This window comes from Anabrus simplex, chromosome 1, assembly GCF_040414725.1.
Source record: "Anabrus simplex isolate iqAnaSimp1 chromosome 1, ASM4041472v1, whole genome shotgun sequence".
Taxonomy (NCBI): Eukaryota; Metazoa; Arthropoda; class Insecta; order Orthoptera; family Tettigoniidae; genus Anabrus; species Anabrus simplex.
Window position 1 is genome coordinate 974,639,468 of NC_090265.1, and position 23,266 is coordinate 974,662,733.

The 23,266-nt window shown below is 37.0% G+C and overlaps 1 protein-coding gene across 1 annotated transcript in view; it reads right to left on the minus strand.

The window, feature by feature from the left end:
* The window catches only part of Lar (tyrosine-protein phosphatase Lar), a 2,342,166-nt gene that overhangs the window by 2,316,105 nt on the left and 2,795 nt on the right, over positions 1-23,266 (minus strand). The window contains exon 2 of the mRNA XM_067136814.2: positions 5,842-5,925. The gene's annotated coding sequence lies outside the window, so the exon portion shown is untranslated. The remainder of the gene's footprint in view (positions 1-5,841; positions 5,926-23,266) is intronic.

A 23,266-nucleotide genomic window follows, 5' to 3' on the forward strand; every position in this document is an offset into this window, starting at 1 on the left:
TGTTTGCAAGGCAAGAGAGGTCGAAGCAACCACCCGTTATTTGGATATCGACCTCCACCCAGAAGACTGAAATCCAGGAAAAGTTTCCTCAATCTCTCCAAGGCTCTGGATAAACCAACAAGAACAGCACATTGTGATATGTGGCGAGCAAAAATGGAGCATCTTTCTGATTGGATGGTGCCTTCTGAATCTCCACCCCCTGGTCATCATTTGGAATGGACAACCTGGAAGGCACTGAATCGTTTGAGGAGTGGAGTAGGTAAATCCAAGGATAACCTAAAAAAATGGGGTTATCTGAAAGATCAGTCAGACTTCTGCAATTGTGGGAAGCAACAAACTACCCAACACCTGTATAACTGTCAGTCCTGCCCTGTTCGTTGTACTTGATTCAAGCCACTGAAGAGGGAATTTCTGTTGCCCATTTCTGGGCAGACATTGTGTGAAACATTTTTTGTGACATAAAATGTACTTTGTTTTATTTGTATATTATACCTTATTTATATTTTAAGTTTTTTCAACACTCTGACACAAAATAAATAAATTTCATTTCTCCAAAAGTTTGTTTTTCCATAAATCTATCTTTCTTACAACTGAACAATTTTTAACCTCCCTATGCTTTCCTTTCAGCCAATCCTCCTCACTGTTAGCTACCTTGAACATACAGTCCACTATTTTTGGTTGCATTTACTCACCTTCTCCTTGTTCACTTTTAGCATTCTTGAACTTCTGCTATTCATCAACTGTGTCAAGTATTTTATGAATTATCCACTGATTTCTAATTGATGTCTTTGCCTCATTTTCTATCTTTTCATCATTATGATATAATTTCTCGGGACTGTCCTTTATTCATCTGTTGCGTTTCTTATATCCTCTTCATTTAGTCCTTTAACAAAACATCCCTTGGTATGTTCCCTCATTTCCCTTCCTTCAACTTTGTACACTCTTTCTGTGATCGACTGCTCTTGAGTATTTCTCACCCAGATATCTGAGAATATTTTACCTCTGGGCTATTTTAAGAGAGAGCAAGGCATGATCAGTACACAATATCATCATAGGTTCCAGGAAGAGTTGCATGCCCTTGGAAGTTACGACTGGAGTTTCTCTGGAGTTTTCAGTCATGCAGCAGTATCAATACTGTTAAACTACATGGAATATTGGTTACAAGATCATTTCAATCTATCATCCAGACTACAGCCCTTGCAACTTCTGAAAGGATGCTTGCTGCCTTCTTTTAAATGTACCAAATGTCAATCTGGTCTCCTTACTAATGCAAAATGGTTGCACCTAGGACCCTACCAGCTTCACTGGGATGCACAATCCACCACACTGCAGGATGGTTACACAATTAACAGGGGAGAGAAGGGAAAATGGATTGTTTCATATTAGTCAATTTCCTGCAAGACTGATACAGAGCACACTTATCACACCGAAATCATAGTAATCCAGTTCTCGCTAGGCAGATGTTAATAACAGTCAATTCAACATCAAGGAGCTGATCATGATATTGTGCATTGGCTGTTCTCATAGAATCAGTTAATGAAAATGTAGCCAATTTATGCACTTGAATCCAAATCACCAGCTGCCTAGACTACAGAGTGCTCTGTATCAGTCTTGTAGGAAATCAACCAAATTTATGAAAATCCATTTTTTCCTTTCTTGTTAACCATGTATCCTACTTGCAGTTCACTGGACTGTGTATCCGAATGAAGCTGACAGTCGACCCATGAGTGCAATAATATTGCATGAGTATCATGAGTAAATGTAAAGAGAGCAGAATGACATTTTGGTTCATCAAAGGTGGACATCCTTTTTAATCAACTGGTTATATACAGTTTAAAATTGGCAAGAAGCTATTCATTTCATTTTTTATAAACCTATCCTATTATTCAGTCTTTTAGTTGGAAAAGAATGAAGGACCTATTCTGAAAGTTTCTTCTGAAATGTTTATGATTCAATTATCATATCCATTATCTATTATCATTATACAGAATCATCAAAAAACAAGAACCATATTTAAAAAAATGTTGATTCAAGTAGGATATAGGACAAATATATTGAGGCAATTATGGTCTTAAACTGAAGAGGAAAGATGGGATTTTTTTTTTTTTTTTTTTTTTTTTTTACACAGCTTAATAAATTTTTACGTCACCCATTGGTAGCACAGGAGACACAGAAACGATATTTAGTTTCCTGTCTCGTATGCTGGAGCATATGCGTGGAGTGACAGTTGCGATGGCAGCAGTGATCCTTTCTCTGAAATGCACTAAGTCATGTATAATGTCACCATAAACTATGTTCTTAATGTATCCCAAGAATAAGAATAAGAAGAAGGTTCACTGGAGTGAGATTGAGACTTCTAGGTGGCCAGGGCCATCTTGACCAATACAACCATTCGGAAACTGAGCATTCAATGCATTGCGTACATTTGCTTTGAAATGCTGCGGCACCCCATCTTGTATGCATCTTACATGGTACCAGTTTCTTGTTCGATCTGTTGTATCCAAGAGACAAGCTGAGCTTTCTGCTCGGCGGTCCACATCATACCAGCCTGACTAAGAAGCATGCGTGCTTCACAGCATGGGTTACATCACCCGATCAAGGTCATGTAACAACTACCAGCAGCAGTTTAAAAAAATATGTCTTCTTTCGTCTTTACTTTGAAACCACAATTCCCTCAACATATTATTAAACTTGAAGCAGCAATTTTTTTAAAATATGGGTATTCTTTTTTTGATGATCCTCTATAATGAAATACTCGGTAACAAAAGAAGAAAATGATGAATATTTGTACTTTTTTAAAAATTAGTTATTAACCTCAGTAACTCTTTTAAATGTGAAACAAAGTTGTGTAACTTGAGGGGACAAAGCAAACTGAGTTCAACAAACTTCTACTGAAACTCACCCTTAATTCCCATTTAGACACTGCATGCCTATTAAAGTTACCTCATAACCTAACAGTTCATACAAACAGACCTGCAATAAATATACAGTAATTACAGGATGCTTTGATAAGAAAAGCTGTCACAGAACTTGAAAGGGTACTCCTATAATATCTGTCTGAGGTGTGGCTGTATAGGCTAAATAGCCTGCCTTGTGTCCACGATAATTAAGGTGTCAAGTCTGTATGGTCTGACACTGTAGTTAGCTGGTTCGAGTTCTGTTGGTGTAAAAGAATTTCACCATCAGAATGTTGTCCAGCAGGATAGAAGAGGGGATGGTATACAATTCCTCATCACTAGATTGCGTGCAAAAAGCCTGGATTCAATTCTTAACCTCTCCGCGAGATTCATATGGAGTGACAGCATATGACACTATTGACAGTGATTCATCTGTTGGATGGAGATGTTATGCCTTGGTGCTATTTGACACGAGTAGGTTATGCCCCTTCGTACCATCATGTATGATGTCATAACTGATTTAATATCGTTAACTTCTCCAATGAGCATGACATCAGGAAGGGCATCTGGTCATTAAAACTCGCTAGTTCATCTCACTTCATACCCAACCCCACAGAGAAACAGAACAATGGTTGGACATGCATACAATGTCTGAATAGGCTAACTAAACAGACAAAAAATACACTGATGATGGTTGATGGGAATTAATTTCTTCTTAGAGCAGTCACCTGGCCTGCATTTCCTGCTTGCCGGCAGGCCAGTCTGCCATGGGGGATATACTGTCAGTGGTGAAGCGTGAACTAAGTAAGCAGGTAGACAGAGATTTATTTTATTTAAACCGTTTCAAGCATATTATTATTATTATTATAAGGAATTTTGTTTTCAACGCATACATCTGTATTCAGTAGTATATTAATGACTGAAAATAAGACAAACCCTATAACAACATATAACCCTACGTGCACTTGATTTATTTTTAAATATAGACGAAATATGCCGCGGGAGTCGTCAAATAACAACATACTTTTAAAATAAAAAATAGCAATACATTTCATTGTTATGTAGATTTAATAAGAGAAATAAGAAATAAATAGTTGTTCGTACAAGTCACCTTAAACAATATTCTTGTAAACGAGTTTAATCCGCCTGTCTTTCATTTCGGCAAATATATCTATTACTTTCGTCTTGAAGTCGGGCGTCTTGCTAAGATTCCACAGAAATTCCTTCTCTGTAGCTAGAGTTCCCAAGTTAGACAGTCTCTGGTTGGTCATCCAATTCCTTATACACATTTTAATTCGTTTGAAGGCACTCATAGCGCGTTCAATAGAAACTGACTTTAACGGAATATACAGCATCAAGTTAAGCAATTTTTCCCGTATATGTACTCTAGAATACCTTATTAAGACTGGAAGCCAATAGTTGTTGGGGTTATAATACCGCAACTAACATTGGCGGGCAAGAAAATGCACGTACTTGAAGGGTTTTGATGCTGTCATTCATTTATTAGGTGTAAGTTTACTATACTTTGTATCTGAATATTATTAATTTATTTTTAGACATGTCTTATAATAAAGTAAGTTCAAATTAATTACATTAAAAGCATGTCTGAGATGGTAGCCAATAAGAGCACCTTTACACGAGAGATCCAAATACTAGCCAATGAGAGCAAGAAGAGACGCTGGTAAGTCTGTCTACTGGGCGGAGACATCTCGCTATAGGAAAGTCATAGTTCCACAGTCACTGCCTACAGATAGCGTTAGTGTTGCTCTATCTGAAAGCTTTGAAAATCAAAGGGAAAATACACAGAATGGACAGCGTCTACTTTCGCCTACGTGCTTCGTGTAACTGACGCGAGCCTTAGCATTGCCGAAGTGAGAAGAAAATAAGTAAAGCGGGGAATACAATAACGCCACGAATGTGGAAATAATTAATGTTCACAATACTTCTTTCACAAAATGTTAAGGGTACACGCTGTCTACCCTGTCTCCCCTGACGCTTCGCCCCTGTATACTGTATATATCCAAAAGATTGGAACAACACTGGGATGGGAGATTACTAGAACTGGGAAGGAAGTGGCCATGGCATAAATAAAAGTACAGTTCTAGCATTTAAAATTGGAAACCATTATTTGTTGTTTTATGAACACTATCAATTCACTGAAAAAGTATAATGGAATAAAAGGCAGAATTCTTGGCCTTTCCCATGTGTTTGATCTAGGAAAAAGTAAAATAATCTTACTTTGTGATAAAGCTTTCAGAGATTTAAAAAAAAAAGAAAAAAATAGCATACCTTTTTAGGATTGTAGTTTTTTCTATAAGGTAACATTCATTTACTTATCCCTTGCTTGATCTATTTAGGTACACCTAAAGAGATGTGAAATTATGAACAATATTAAAACATTGTAGCATAATAAATCAATACACTCAGGAGTGCTAACAGTAGTTAAGGACTAAGGTCACACGAGAGACGATGACTACAAATGGAAACTAACTACTACCCACACACACCTACATATGAATAAAACAGCCAGTTACATTCCACAGCAGCTGCCTCAACCCAACTGCTCATATTAGTTCACTGGAAAGCAGTGAACCAATTCTCTGATGATTGAATTACTTTGTAAACAGCTATAGAGCAAAATTTAATAATGATAGCCTACATTCACTTACCAAGTTTATTAATTATGAAATAACAAGAATACAAGAAAAGAACTTTGTCATTCAAAATGCATTCAACAAAAGCTTTTAAATTCAATAAACCACTAGGCCATCCAGACTATAATCACATCACTTTTTAACTACAAATAAATTAATTAAACCAGTACATACATGGCATTAACAAAAATAACAACATGCCTATACAACGTGACTAAGTAAAACATTATAAAAATGGACATGGATCATGTAAATAGCAATTATTTTCAAGAGTGAAAAAGCAAACTCACAATGCGAGGCAAACAGCCAGAGAGAAACAGCTGCAGAAACGTACAGTTTCTCAGCAACTTCCTGCTCCACTCTGGTTACAGCCCCTGAAACGAGGTGAGTTTACTGGTGTAACTATGCAAGTGACTTACTTTATATGCAATAATATTCATTCCCTACACAGGTCACAAACCAATAATTACTTCCAAGATATAAAAGAGATTGGTCTTTAAGATAATATTTTAAATATATTTAACATTTTCTTATCAATAGCATTATACAGATGTAAAACAATTTTTGAATTCTCTATAAAAATTAGCCAAGAATTTTGTTTACAATTTGTTTTTTGTCACACCAACACAGATACGTCTTATGGCGATCATGGGATGGGAAGCGGCCATGGCCTTAATTAAGGTCCAGGCCCAGCATTTGCAAGGTGTGAAAATGGGAAAGCACGGAAAACCATCTTCTGGGCTGCCGACAGTGGGGTTCGAACCCACTAACTCCCAGATGCAAGCTCACAACTGCGTGCCCCTAACCGCATGGCCAACTTGCCCGGCAGAATTATTATTAGCATCATAGCAAACTGGTACCACCTATTAACATCGGTATTATATTTTGATTTCATAATAAATATTAAATCTACATTTCATAATAAATGTAGAGCTTAAGTGAAGCCTTTTTTTTTTTTACATGTGCTTTACGTTGCACCAATAATGTGTCTTATGGCAATGATGGGATAGGAAAGGGCCAGGAATGGAAAGGAAGTGGCAGTGGTCTTAATTAAGGTACAGCCCCAGGACCCAAATTTGCCTGGTGTAAAAATGGGAAAACACGGGAAACCATCTTTAGGGTTGCCAACAGTGGGGTTCAAGCCCACTATCTCCCGAATGCAAGCTTAAAGCTGTGCGACCCAAACCACACAGCCAACTCACTTGGTAATCGAAGTTTAAACTACAAAGTTAGTCCTTCAGCAACAGCAGCTTTCGAGGTCTAGGGAGTGGATTATGCCGGACCGATGCACCTAGAGTCAGGAGAAAAGTCCTGTGTCATATTAATTACTTGTGTAGTGTATTGTGCAATTCATCCGGAGCTGATGTAGTCTTTGACAACTGATGCTTTCATTCTGGCATTAAGAAGATTTATTGCCCAGCATGGAAATTCCATGCTGTACTCAGACAACGGGACCAATTTTGTAGGACTCAATAATGCCCTGAAAACACTGGACTGGTATGAGATAAACATCCACTCAGCTGTCAAAAGGATTACTTGCAAATTCATCCCACATACAGCAGCCTAGTAAGGAGGATGGTAGGAGAGACTAGACCGCTGCGACGAATCTTGGGGCGAGTGTCTGCATACTATGAAGAATTACATACTGTGTTGTGTGATTGTGATGCAACGATCAACTCCAGACCACTTACCTACACTGCAGATTCGGCTGATTCACCTTTGGGACCGGCAACATTTCTGCAGGGAATTCCTACAAATGAGACCCCAAATTTGGATGCAGTTGACAAGACTGACTATCGCAAACGTTGTGCGTACTACCAGAAATACGTGAGGATCTACCACAAAGATTCAGGAGTGAATGTTTGGCACTCTTAGCTCACCATGGCCAGAGCAAGACTAGCAGTATCAAGGTGAGAGATGTAGTCTTGATAGGAGCGGATTCCACAAAACTCATCAACTGGCCCTTTGGCACTGTCTTGGAAGTATGTCCAGGTAAGGATGAAGTGGCAAGAGTAGCCAAACTGAAGACATCTAAGGGAGAGCTGATCAGACCATTCAAGCCCCCCCGATCCATTGTATGCGCACACAATTCCAGAGGATTGGAAACAGCCTGAAACTGAGACGATCACTTCACCTGATATGAAACCTTGTCAAAAGTGGGGCGAAGAATTAAAGTGCTATTGAGACTTGATTTGTGAATGCTCTTGTTGTGACACTGCTTTTGTGTTCATTTATTTAATGTGTTTTGTGTTTCAGCTGCTGTTTTGTTCTGCATTTGAAAATAACAATATTGCAGGTGGGAGGATGTTCCAAAACCTCAAATTTATTCCATGGGCTGCTGCCACGCTATATCTTACTTGTATATCTATAGACATTACAAGGGACACTCTACTGTTGATCTCTGGTGGTTGTTGTCAAGATCAGGGCTGGCAAGTGTATGATTTTGTTTGAGCAGCGAATTAGAAACATATTCCTGTAAATACAGTGGATCAATTGTGTTAATATTAAATTATAACCACTTTTCTGAATATTAATTAAAGCCACTGTCGCTACCTTGTCAGTTCTAGCCCCCCCTTCCCAGAGTTCGCAGAAACTGGTGTTACGGCAATGTTGAAAACTAGAGTCTAACAAAAGAAGGTAGGTATATCCAATCTTCTAGCAAAGTGATACTGGTATTCAATAGTGCTGATAAGCAATAATTTAAGCTGTAGAAAATGTGTCACATCCAATCATCAAATGTAGTGGAAAACACGTTGTCTAGTATTATTATTATTAATCTTTAACACATAAGTTATGGAATAATTTACCAAATGTAACCAAAGAAAATAATGATCAACACTGTACGCCTACAAGATGATAATGAACAACCTTAACCCTCAAGCCAAACATTTATTTCATAACAAATGCATAAGTGTCCTCACAAAAACATATTCCACTCTGCCAAAGTTTTTTAACTGTAATTTAATATCAAGTCCCAGCTGCTCCAATATGACAACCATCAACATAGTCGCTGAGGAAGGCCCATGTACATTCTGCTGAGTGCGACAGCTCACTCTTGTCATATCCAATGCAAACACACTAAAGCTATTTCAAGTTCTCGAGATTTAATGCATGGGAAAGAATAAAACAAATAAGCCAACTTCTATAACCTATATTTCCCTGATTACACTGGGAGAGAATTGGAGTCTGATACAAAAATGAATTTATTTCAGGAACAAAACAGGTTTAAATAGGACACAGAATACAATTATCACTATTGACCTATCCAAGGATTTTGGTAGGGTAGTTCATGGGACACTGCAAACAAAAATGAGGGCTACTGGACTAGATAAAGGAGTGGTTGAATGGGTGGCTAAATTTCTAGAAAACAGAACACAGAAAATTAGCCTAGGTGAAGCATTATTTGATCCTGTGATGATTTAGAAAGAGAGTAAGGGGGATTCCTGAAAAGCAGTATTCTTAGATATTTATGGTTTCTTATTTATATTAAATAATATGAGTAAAGTAATAGAAATCACAGATAAGGCTTTCTTGCAGATTATATTATACTGCACAGAGTAGTAAATTAGTTAGAAGATTGCAAGTGACTACAAAAAGACTTTGACAATGTTGTGAAATTGACAGCAGACAATGGTATGAAATCTCAGCCTGTAAGCTTCACCAAGAAGAAAACCCCTCTCAGTTTTAATTTCTGTGTTGATGGGGTAAAAGTAACTCATAGGGATCACTGTAAGTATTATGCGCACGCTTTTTAGTGACAGATTTTTGTACTGGGTTGAGGAGTAAGGAGGGAGCACTGCCCATTCCGGTAATACTGCCAACTGAGTGGAAATGAAATCTGAATTGAATCTATAATATGATCGATCGATATTAATTTTCTAAACCTTTATTATCTTTATTTTCTTAAGCCAACAACTGTGCCACACACACACACATTATATTTCTCGATGCAAATCTTGTTCCTAGCGTGAATTCTATAGCTCAAAACTCTCATTATTAAACCAAATCTTTAATCGAGCAGTGAGAACTTTCTCAGGAGAAGCATTTGAAAGTTTCAAAACATCATAAATAAGCGTTTATTATACTTAGTGGAATATTTTTTTCTATCTTTCTTTTTTTTTTTTTTTTGCTGTGGGAGCCTGAAGTGTTCGGTGTGTAAACACAATCTGATACATTTTCGATGCACGGGGAGGGGGCGGAGAGAGAGAAATATATTTTAAAACTTGTATGAAGATAGTAAAAAATTGGACTTAACTTTTAGCATAGAAACTACAGAACATGAGAAATTTAGACAATACTGCTACTGTGATTATTTATTTATCAACAATATATGCACAGTATCATTCATTTCCAGTAGCTGCATCATGCAGTACTTTGTCAGATGAAATATGATATTTAAAACTGTGGACTTAAAAATATCTTGCATGGAAATTACAAAACATGAGAAACAACTGTTACTATGATACAAAATCAGCAATATCATTCACATTCAATGACGCAGCCATGTAGCACTTCGTCTGCACCACAGAATGCAACTCTTTCTGGAATGGCTTGCTTGTTATTTAAAGGGGCCTAACATCTAGGTCATCGGCCCTTCTGGAATGGCAATGTCCTGAAAGAGGTGTTGTATGTCCTGCAGCATCTCCCCATACATTGGCCAAAATAAATCGCTCAGCTTAGTGAGATGCCCCATAACAAGCAGGAGGGCATTGGATTTCTGTCGCTTTCTGAGGACTGCACGTGTGTTGATCATCGGTGAACACAGTTTCCCGCAGTTTAGAAGGGTTCCATGGATGAACATAGCACCTCTCAACCGTGAGATGTTGGGAATGGAATGTACAATAGGGTCGAGAGCTTCTTTGAAGTTACAGGCTTTTACCACAGGGGTCCCATCTTCTTACATGTCACCATCCACTGAATGCTTCAGGTAGATTACTTCAAATTTTTGTCTCTTTTATGAATTTCTCCATTTGTCATCACCACTTTTCGATTTTGCAAATGCATGGGATAATAAATATTTTGTGTTAACAAGATGCAGCAAAAATGCAAAACTGTAAAAACTGTATTTATTTATTCAGTGTGAAAAACAGTTATCCACAAAGACACACAGGCATTTTGTACCACTAAGAACCCTGTTGTTTTCATACCAAAGCAAACAGCTCAGGACCTTATTTGGATCCTTGTTACAGTAATATTACCATATACGACCATGGTAGCATTACTGGTTTTCAAGTCCATGATTCCAAAATTATGGAGCCATAATTGGCATTTATAATACTGCTGTCCAATATTAGTAACTGGTAGCGGCAGGTTCTTTTCAGAGTTGAAGCATATTCCCGCTGCCTCTGAATAGTTCTTCAACAGGACTTCTACCTTCCGCAGCTGGGAGAAATATGACAGAGATATAACAAAGAGCACAGAACAGGTATCATGGTATGATCAAGAAAGGGCAACATGTGGCTAAGGCGGAAGTTTAAAATAATTGATGTGTTTTCTTTTTTAATAATGAAGGTTATGATAATGGTTAGACAAATGGTACCATTTTCTGACTAACTCTGTATACTCCTGTGAAACTAATATATATAATAATACACACACAATGATATGGAAGCAAAACACTTTTCAATGTCACTCAAAGAAACAGAATCGACAAAATCCTAAAAGTAGAGAGAAGAATAGCTGTGGATAATGCCAAATGAAGTGGTGAACAGAGAACTGGAGCCCCTCACAGATACTATACGGAAGAAGAGGGTCTCTTTCTTTGGTCATATTATGAGGACACCAGAAATCAGATTACCAAGAAATATTACAGAGAAACTCTGGAATCGGAAGCAACAAGTAGGATGGATAAAATCAAATTAGAGAGGATATGGAAGAACTAAAAATAACTCTGGACGATTTGTAAAACAAATCAGAAAATTTAGAGAAAATGAAAAATAAGATTTGAACCAAAAATAGACAAACAGCATACAATGAAAAGGAATTTTACAGATGGGAATGACAGAAAAGATCAAAACAAATGAAAACCTAGGCAATTCGGAAAGAAAACTTATTGAAGATGACCAGAAAATGATTAACTGATATGGTCCAATGAGGCCGTAAAAGCAGCAGGAGGAGAATAATAAGAATACACACACCTGCGGATTGAGCACGCTTGCGGATATTTCTTTCCCATTAATTGGGATGAGATTTCCAGTTATTTTTTTAGTACAATTCTTGAGTTTGCTGCCTGCAGTGAATCTTCCTTGTTGTGGATTATCCGTAATGCAATCACTATTCAGATATGTTATACTGTAGTTATACGAGTGTCTTATGTGGACACAATCACTGCCAGCCAGTAAAGAACACACTAAATGATCACTCTTTGATAGTTCCAAATACTGAAGCTACTGTTATGGACATTGTACGATTAACACATAACCAACTGTTTCCTGCTGCTGACAAGTAGTGTTGCCACCTCGAAAATTTACAGCACAGCCAAAAGAAAGTGAAACAACTGGCATGCTCAAATAGCCAATATGGACTTATCAATATATGACATAATACAAAAGATTGGAAAATCTGTGCTGCAGCACACCTACTGAGAATCACTGATCTACACCAACGCTTCACTCAGATCAGAAGCTTATTATTGTGGTCAAGATGTTCCTTACAAATGGCGCTGCTAAGCCACTCGTTATTCAAATCTTTGGAAAATCTAGATGATAGCATTAAAAGTTACTGAAAAAAAATAAAAGAAAAAAAAATCCTGAAATTCACTGCACACTGTATGCAAATTAGAATGTTAGTGGCCTGAGACTTATTTAAACATCACAGACTCCCCAGAAACCATAAAAGTAGTTAGTGGGATGTAAAATCAATAACATTAAACGTCATGGAAAACAGTGTAATAACTTAGGTGTATTATCACATGGGCTAAAAATAATGGAGAAAGTCATAGACAAAAGACTGAGGGATATAATAGAAACACAGTTAGAGGAAGAACAATATGGCTTTAAACCGAATAGATCAACAACAGACTTGATATTTACAGTGCGAACAATAATGGAAAAACATCTGGATTTGGAAAAAGCTTATGATGCAGTTAAGAGAAAACATGTATGGGAATGCCTATGGAAAAGGAATGTACCAAAATCATTCAATAACAAGATAAAAATGTTGTATCATGAGAGTAAGAGCAGTGTACAAGTTGGGAGTGGTGAGACTGACACATTTTATATTTTAAAAAAGGTCTCAAGCAAGGAAGTGCACTGTTGCCATTATTGTTTATTATATTGATGGATGAAATCATAAAACATGTAAAACGGAGTACGGTATCAGTAGTGATGAAGTGAATGTTTTGGTATTTGCAGATGATGTGGTAATTTGGGGAAAGGGAGAAAAGGAAGTACAAAGGACATTGGACATTTGGAATGAAAATCTGAAGGAGTTTGGAATGGCAATTAGTAAAAAGAAAACTGTAGTCATGCACTGTTGAAAAGAGAAAAAGAGAAGCCAAGTGAACATAGACAGAGAACGGTTAGAGAATGTAGAACAGTTTACATATCTGGGTAGCATTCTTAATGGAAGTAACTAAATCAATCCTGAAATTAATACGAGATTAAGTAAAGGTACAACATTTTATCAATTCAGAGAGCTTTTATGGGATGACAAAGTACCTAACAGAACAAAATTAACATTATATAAACAGTATTTCATACCAATTATAACATACAGACTAGAAAAGCTGGTAACTAATAAGAGACAAGTTGGTAAGATCCAAGCAGTAGAAATGAAATTTTTAAGAACATCGGTTAAAAAGACAAGAAGAGATAGAATTCAAAATCTTAAGAGCTAAATATAGAACCGTTAGTGCAAAACATACAGAAAGCTAGACTGAGATAGTTCGGACATGTAAAAAGAATGGGAAAGGAACGGGTAGCAAGAAGGGAACTGGAAAGAGAAGTTAAGGGAAAAAGACCAGTTGGACGACCGAGAAGAAAGTGGATGGATCAGATTTGGAAGGAGATTAGAGAAGCTGGATTGGATGTGGCGGAAGTAATGGAGCAGGAAAAGTGGAAGGACAGAAAGGAGTGGAGGAGGCTTGTTAACTACACCTGGGCGACTGGAGTGAGACATTGATGATGATGATGATGATGATGATGATGATGATATTTCATTGACTAGGTTCAACAATGCCCACTGACATACAGGGACCTCGGGAAGAGTAAATGAAAATGTCTGCAACAAACTTCACCTCCGCAGAGCAAGCAAAGTCAACATTTAAAAAACTGTGAGAAGAACTTTGTGACAGAGAATCCACACACAGTATCTCGCTACTGGAATAAAAGAGACATAAAACTCTTTAAAGAATTAGTGACAGAGTAAATAACTGGATATAGCTTTTCTAATTCTTTACATTACATTGGCAACATGGGATATAACAGATTTCTCTATAATTACATACTTTTTGTGCATCTTTCCTTGAAAATTATATTCATTCCCTTTAGACAAATTTCTGGGACCTATTTCTCTTTCCATTAATTGTACAAATTATACTACAACAGTAAACTTGCATTCACTGTTATTACACCTTCAATATAAATGGTCCGTACTTGGAAATTATACATTTTCCAGCCAACTCTTTCTTGGATGCCACCATTTTGCCAATTTGGGCTCATTAGTTGGTAACTAGCACACCTACCAAGACGCATGGCTAGTGGATACAGTGGAGGTCACTGCGTAGGCTACTTGGAGCCACAGACAATGCCAATGCACTATGAGGGACTAGGTCTCTTTTACAAAAAGTGATGCCATCAGAAGATAGAGAGATTGATTCTCATTAGATAGGGAATTTGCCAGTGGCAGCATGTTACTCTTATCAAAGTGTTAGCATAAAAGTTTGTAGAAACATGGATAAAAATAATTGATGAGTATTAAAGCTTAAATAGAAGCGTGCAATTAAACTTGGAAACACAAATCAATCCTCTCTGTAGACGTGCAAATATTGTTTCTTGTAACACAGATCTATACGGCAATTTTTGGCAGCAAAAGTGTCTATAAACAGAATTGTGGAAAGCCGGATTGTTCGTACAGCTCTTCAAAAGCTTCTTCTCAATTGAAATTAATGACAATTTTGATAAATTTTCTTGTGTTTGTGTATTTTTTAAATAACTTTCATTCATTTCATTGCTGAGAAATATTGTTCGACAGAGGTGCTAGGAGCAGGAATAGTCAAAATTAAAGACCAGAGTTTGGTTAGTTGAGGTAATGCCACATTTAATCTTGAACATGTTAAATTTTATAAAGTTCTAGTATGCAGGACTTCTTAAACTCTGTTGATGTGCGACTGCCCTAAATGAAGATCAGTGGTGATTGATCGAACGTAAAATACTTATTGTGGCTCATTCAGCTCAGCTCATAATTTATCAACTACTCTGTTAGATGAAGAACTGGAGAAAAATAGGCTAATGAGTCTGATACTGCAGGAAACAATTAAAACAGGTCTAAAGAAAGCACAAAACACTGTAAATATATTATGCATAATATTACTTCAATTTACACAGTCCCAGTACATGGCAGGACACTTCAAAATTATCTTTCTTGCAGTTTTGGTATAAAAAGTGTACAATTTATACAAAGAATAGCTCACAGGAAAGGAACACAGTCTGAAAAGCTTTCAATTTATTGACATGTTTTCAATATCAGTTAGCATATAGGCCTATTCATGAAGAATTCAGAATGGTAAATGCAACAAAATGATAAACTGCCCGAATAAGACAACAATACAGAAAGATGATTGGTTTTTCACTGAGAAGAAAAGCACAAGAATGTAATTTATGAAAATACTATACTGTATTCCACAACAGACAATTAGAGCTGTACATTTCCTGACATGAAAAGTGATCCACCGAAAATACTAAGTCCCCGATTACAAGCACGACCAAAAGGATGAAGTACATTATCACAGATTAAGTTAATTCATTAAGGTTTATCTAAACTTTGCTGATACAAGAGTGTGTTTCCAAGCATTTTGATCTAGTTTAAATGATAAAATACTCAACTAATTGCCCCGAATATTGCCTGTCACTTATTTAACATAACGGAACAATGTATATTAACAGGCAAAGTCAGTGGTCAAATGCATATTGAGTAAGACAAGAAATATATCATTATGAAACACCATCGCATGAAATGACAATTCTTGTATATAAGAGTCCAGGTTTAATTTTTGTGCTGAGAAGTGTACAACTTGATTTAAATAACATGACTGAATGAAATGCAGAGAAATTCACGTGTACATTACTGTACAAATGACAAGAAGAAGAACTTCAGAGGAGACATTTTACAAATGTGCTCACACAAAGTACGTATGTACTAGGTTGGAAAATTTGTACTTCATTTCCGACCCTTGTCAGCAGAAAAACCAGATAGGTTATTTTCTGATATCACATATGTTCCTCTCTACAGTAAAAATTCCCAGCTAGTTATATAGCCTATTGACAATTTCTTTACTGAACCTGGGCATTGTGAAATGAAGTACGATATGACACAGTTCATGCTGAACTGAAGAAAAATAAGAAAAACACAGAGAGGGGATATCCGATGCAAATAGTAAGAAGATAAAATGATTTCAAATAGCCTACCACAAAAGGTGATCTTCATCCCATGCATTTTAAGTACAACTTTGATGCGGAAGATTACAAAACATATAAAATGCAGAGAATGACATTCGGAGCATTATGTTTGAACACATTCAACTGAAAGAGAAATCCTAATTCTCTCCCTATGCACGACAAGAAAAATATTCAATGGAAGACAGTGAGAGGGTGCTGGAAGAAGCAGCACAAGAAGAAGATAATAAATGGACAAAAAATAACAAAATAATACGTATTTTTAATTTTAATACAAAATTTCAAGCAAAATATTTGGTTTTTAATGAAACTGAATATTATACTCAGGGCACAAAAGCCCCGAAGGGTCATGACCTAACAAGCGGCTACTGCTCAGTCCAAAGGCCTGCAGATTGAATAGTGTCGCGTGGTCAGCATGAAGAATCATCTCTGCCATTATTCTTGGCTTTCTCTACTGGGATTTATCATTATATTAATAGGTATTGTGTTTTTCTTTAGCAAGTATGTAGACATTTTTAAAGCTAGGAAAAAATACCACATTATACTACTGATGCAAATTAAATCAGGTTGTACTGTACAGCTAGCTTTCACAGATTAGGCCTACCTCTATATCTTAGGAATTTGTTTCATATAAGTGCCACAGTGATATGTACAATAAACTAATAAGTTACTCATTTTAGGGGATAAATACTGAGAAACTAAACAAGGTGGCTGTACAGTTCACATAACCGTGAGATTGCATTCAGAAGATAGTGGGTTTGAATACCATTGTTGGCAGCCCTACAGATGGTTTTCTGTGGTTCCCCGTTATCACACCAGGCAAATGCTGAGCCTGTACCTTAATTAAGGCCACAGCCACTGCTTACCTTTCATAACCCTTTTCTATCACTGCATCGCTGAATACATTTGATGTGTTTGCTTAACGTTAAACTACTAGCAAAAATATAAAAATAAATACTAAACATCTTAAAGCATTTTCTCTCACAGTTGTCTAACAAGTCCTGTCCTAGCCCATTCAATTCCCTCTAGGGCAAAGGCCTCACCCATTTTCTTACAAATTCCTCTGTAATATGCATAGATCTTTTGTATCATTTTACCTTTAACAGACTTCCAATCTCTTTCAAGACTTTCCAAAATAATATAATTTTCTAGGAATATCTTATTTTTTCCCCTCCAACAGTGTTAAATTTAGCAGATATTTCTCCCCAGCTTACCAGATATAATATGTGAGTAACAGCACTTGGTTTATCCTGCACAAAAAATGAATGTTAAACATTGTCTTTCATCATTGTGTCATCTGAGAATAGCACTGTATTATGGATAAATGTACAACTGTCCCTTCAAAATAAAATGGTATTTGTTTTGTCGTAATAAATAAGCCTATACAAGAACTTACAAGAAACAGTTCAGTTTACAAAATTCTACCTTGGGTACAAAAAGATCATATAGATGATACAGTACTCCCAGGCTCTGTAAATTTTGTAAATTTCCTTCATGTTTCTATTGTAATCCTACGTAAGGAACTGCAGAAGTCATACCTCAGATGGATTCATCTACCAGCAACATTCAAACCATACTCCATACACTAAGACACTAAACTCAGCCCATCTCTTGTATTACTTACAAGTTTATGCAATAAATTACAAACTCACTGATATCTTATCATTCCCAGAAAAGACTGAGGGGTCAGATGCTGCACAGTTATGGATTATACCAGAGGAAATTCAATTACTTATTAGTAACTCCCTTCACTCCTAATATGGTGTCATGTAAGATGTGAACCTTTATTCCTAAAATAAATGGAGGGATAACATTATCAATTCCATGACCTAAACTGTTGTCCAGAGACCTTGCAGATAAAAGCTTAGGCCTTAAACTTCAGTAACCTGATAAGTACACACACAATTTATGTAAACATCTAATTATAAATCTCATCTTGAACAGACATGTGAAAATGTGTCACTGAATATTACAAGCCATGCCTTCAAATCTCTTTCAGCTACATCCTTTAAAATGGGCAATCAAATATCCAGTTTCAGTCCATACACTCTACTTCATTCCCATTACACGTGGTGTCTAGTAGCCATACCATTTAGGTATATAAATATATTAGCTCATGCACCTGCGCTTTGCTACAGAATTCGACACTGTACATGGCATTCTAAGTAAAATACCAATCACATCGTGAATAAGATTTTATTGCATTGCATTGCTCTTGGTGGTATCTGAGGAACACTGTGGGACAGTCACCAAATGTCATTTCTAATGTAAAGTCTGGGTTGGGGAATTTTCATTGTAAGGGAAGGCTCCATTTCCTACTACCAGTCACAGTCGAGTTTGGGAGTTTAGATTATAATAGCAGGTCCCCTTGTCTATATTATTTAAAGTTAAAAACATAATTGTTCCGTATTGAACTGAAAATCACAATGTTAAAAAGAGAGAGGTTCCACCTATTCAATACATTGATATACCGTTGCACAAACTTATGTTAAAACATGTTTAATTCAGGACCGGTTTCGAAACATATTTGGTGCCATCATCAGCCGATTGAAAAAACAGGGCAAAAAGTATACAACTATCAACACACAAAAAACACATTAAAGGATAACTGTAACACATAATAACACTTTCATTAAGAAGTGATCAATTGAAGTTCATATAGTTTTTACACTCATTCTCTGAATGTTAAAAGAACTGAAGGATACAAGCAAAATATAACACTTTTCCATGAAGATACTTTTTTTTGTGGAGATCGTAAGCAATGTGACGTTCATGAGCACTTTTGCTGTGAGCTTTGAAGTCAATATATTCGATCTTGAGGTTAAAAAGATGATGATAGCACCACATATGTGTCGAAACCTGTCCCGAATTAAACATGTTGTAACATAAGTTCGTGTAATGGTATATCAGTATTTCGAATAGGTGGAACCTCCCCCTTGTCTATAGCCAGTCACAATCGATTTTGGGAGTTTTCATTACAATGGCCCTTTTCTACTTCCAGCCACAGTGGAGTCTGGGAATTTTCATTATAATGGGAGAGTCCCTTGTCTACAGCCAGTCACACTTAGCTTGGTGAGGTACCATTACACTGCCGATAACAATGAGCTCCATGCCTAACAAATTGTATTAAAAGTGAAGGAAAATAGAGTCAGCTATGGAAAACAGGAACTACAGTATACAGGAGCTGTCAGTAAACAGAAAGGAAAACTTGGTAGAACAACTACAGCATTCTGACCAAAATGAGTCTGAAAAGGTGGGAAGTCATCATCATTTTCCAACTCCAGTTTCCCAGGTGTGGTGTACAAGTGCTCACCATATCTTCCTGTTTACATACATCCTCTGTTCCAGAAAATCTTCCCATCTGAGACCTCTCTCATCCCTATCTGATTTCACTGTGTCTATCCAGCATTTCCTCGATCTTCTTGATTTCTTTCCTTGGACAGTATGTCTGGCAGGTCTGTCGCTCTTCATTCTCACAATGTGCCCATACCACTAAAGTCAACGCTTCTTGATTATACCGGTAATATAGGGACTCCAATGCAAGCTACCTTCCTTTTTATTTGATTCATGATTTGGTCCTTTCGAGTAGTTTGATTCATAGTTCTAATGAATATCTCGTTACTGCTGCCTGAATTCTGCTGTATATAGTCATTGTTTAGTAGAGTACATGCCTCTTAACCATATGTGAGAATCAGTACGAAGCAGGTGTGATACAGGGATGTTTTTGCTTTTTGTGATATTTTGCAGTACCAGAGTAGATTTCTTACTTGATTGTAAAAGTTTAATGCTTTCTGTGTCCTGCTAAGTATTCCCTGCTTGACAGCGTTGTCTTTGGAGATGTGCTTCCAAGGTACTTGAAGTGAGAAACTGATTCTAATTTTGCTTCTCCCAAAAAGAGGTATGAGTTTGATCCTTTCCTGTTGATGGTCATTTCTATAAGCATTTGTTTTACTTCATCTCAAATTTACTGAACACATTGTTTCACTCAGCTTTTTCTGTACGGTACGTCAGCTTCTGTTTTCCCCATAACAGCACATCATCAGCAAATGCCAGGGCATTTGGTCTGCTGTCCATTTTCTTGATAGACTTTATGATCTTGTCCATTATTATTATTATAATGAACAAGAGTTGTGATAGGGAACTTCCTTGTTGGACACCTCCCTTTGTCTCAAACCATTTTGATTGTCCATTACCTATCTGAACACAGCTGTAGCAATTCTGGTATAACATCTTTACATTGTCAATCAGGTACTTTGGCACCTTGAGGTCTTCCAGGCATTCCCAGAATCTGTTCCGAAGAACACTGTCATAGGCCTTTTTAATGTCCAAAAATGTAATCACAAGATTCTTTCCATGTTCCCAGTACTTTTCTGTAAGTATTCTTATGACAAAAATGAGATCCATAGTAGGCCTATTTTGATCTTTCTTGAATCCATGCTGTTCTTCCTCAAGCAAAGGTTCCACTATCTTCCTAAGTTTCATTATGATCTTTTCCAACAACTTCAGGGTGTGTGACAACAACGTTTTGCCCCTATAGTTTCCACATTTCTGTCCGTTGCCCTTTTTTTTTTTTTTTTTTTTTTTGAACAAAGGGATCTTCTGGGATTTTGTTTTCATCCCAGACCACTGAGAGCAATATAGCCAATTTAATCCTGGTATTCCAGCTGCTTTTATCTGAGGCAAGATAATTGAGGACTTTCTGTTTTGCATGTTCTTTAGTGCTGTTTTAACTTCAAGCCATATTAATGGGAGCTAGTTTTTCTGGATTTCATCTATTTTATAGTTGGTGGTGGTGTCTCCATCTCCATTTAACAACATACTGAAGTAACTCTTCATTTCATCTCTGATCCCTTCCTCTGTTCTTATCAAACTACCATCATTTGTCGGCGGAAATTATTACCGATAAAAGAAAAGAAGAAGAGATAAGACGTGTATGATGAATAAAGTTACTTCAATGAGCTGTATGACTATGAACTATTCACAGAATATCATCATCTTCCTGCAATCTTCCTGCATCTCTTATGCAATCCGCCCAAGCAAAAGTTGTCATTCTCGCCTCATTCATGAATCTGTCAACATGTGCTCTCCCAGCACTTAGACTGAAGAGTGGTGATAGTTTTGTGTCAATATCTCGAAAACAGTTTTTTTTTTTGGCCTTAAAACATGGTGCCAATATCTCAAAAAGGGTTAGTTGTAGGGCCTTAAAACATGGTTTTCAGTCCAATAGTATATTTATTCCTCACGTCTTAAAATGAGCTTTGTCATCCTTGTACGACAAACTCGATTTTTTGCTTAATACTGACCTATGCTAATGGGCAAAGGGCCTAAATCTAGAACAGAAGATGAATTTTGAAAAATCCATTCTTAGTGCGCATCCAGGGCAGAAGATGAACCTATGTTCCTAATTTCAGCTTTCTAGGTCTTTTGGATCTGCAGATCTGGTGATCAATGAGTAGTAGTTGTATGAGACTGTTGTGCGGAAAGGTGCTCAAAGCCGGCAATGGAAATTTTACAACAGAGCTGAACAAAAGTGTCTGGGGTGTAAGTACTGCATTTCCAAATTTTGACTTGTTGCGCTCCCTATGGGTCTTCTTCACAAAATAAGTTACGCAGCTGTTAGAATCTTCGCCATTCGATGTCATGAAAACTTTGTATAGGCCTAACTTAATTGGTAAGAAAATGAGTGAAAGTGTAATTACATTTTTTTTCTTTTCAGAACGCACCTTTTTAACAGCAATAGTCAATAATTATCTTCTAAAATACTGCACCTAGAAGCATGAATCTCAAAAACAAAAAATCAGACTTTAGGTCCATTTCTGCGCAACGGGTCACATATAGAGATAGTCTATGTTGAAAACTGTTGAATTAACCAACTTCACACATGTTCTAGGTCAACCAGTAACTCTCAACTTGTAAGTGTAGGATGACAACCACAAGTGGTGGTGAAAGTGGTTATTGTTGCTGTTGACCTCTCTCCACCACACACACTTTTTCTTTTACCAGAGGTTTAAAATTGCACTAATGAAGACAGGTATCCCAGTCATGCGCGTGGGATTTTTGAAATGAAAATACGTGTACCTGGAGTTAAGATTCCACGTAAAATCACAGATTCTGAGGTTACGATCATATCAACAGTCATGTACAACTACAAACTTAGGCTTACTTGCTTAAGCTCACAGCTACACAAACTATACCATGCAGCCAACATGCTAAAGGACAAAACGGAAGATCCTCTGCATTAAAGTACTTATAAATGAAAGAAAAAGGCACAAAGGATATATATATAAGAGATTCCTTAAGTTACAAATTTAAAACTATTCTTAAAATTTTACTTCACGTCGCACCGACACAGATAGGTCTTATGGCGACGAGGGGATAGGAAAGGCCTGGAAGTAGGAAGGATGCGGCCATGGCTTTAATTAAGGTACAGCCCCAGCATTTACCTGGTATGAAAATGGGAAAACATAGAAAACCACCTTCAGAGCTGTCGACAGTGGGGCTCGAAACCCTCTATGCAAGCTCATAGCTGCGCGTCCCTAACTGCACGGCCAACTTGCTCAGCCTCTAAAACAACTGGAGATGGAAGAGAACAAATGTTGTAAAAGGGAAGTCACTCAGGAGTCTGGCACAAATGGGAGGATTGCCAGGTTCAGCTAAGGACATTGTGGTCATACTCCACGCTCCCAAACTGACAGCTCGTGTGCTTATAACCCCATCTGTTCATGAGTATAAGATGACCCTAGATATTACTTGAGCAAAAGATACAGGAAAACATCCAATCATCACTGATTTACATTTAGGCCTGTTGCCCAGGTAGCAGATTCCCTATCAGTTGTTTACCAAGTCTTTTCTTAAATTATTTCATAAAAGCTATGTGGTCTACACTTCTACATGGGATTTGAACTACAGAAATGCAACATATTATGTTAAACATATCATGGAAACTTTGGTGAGATTCCGTGACATTGTCAATGTCAATCAAACAGCAAGAACATAAACAAATTAGTAGGCTACCATGAATTAAGACTATCCAGAATATTAATACTGGGATAGACAAATAAGTAATTGCCAATTAAATAATTAGCCTACACATTTTAGGAAC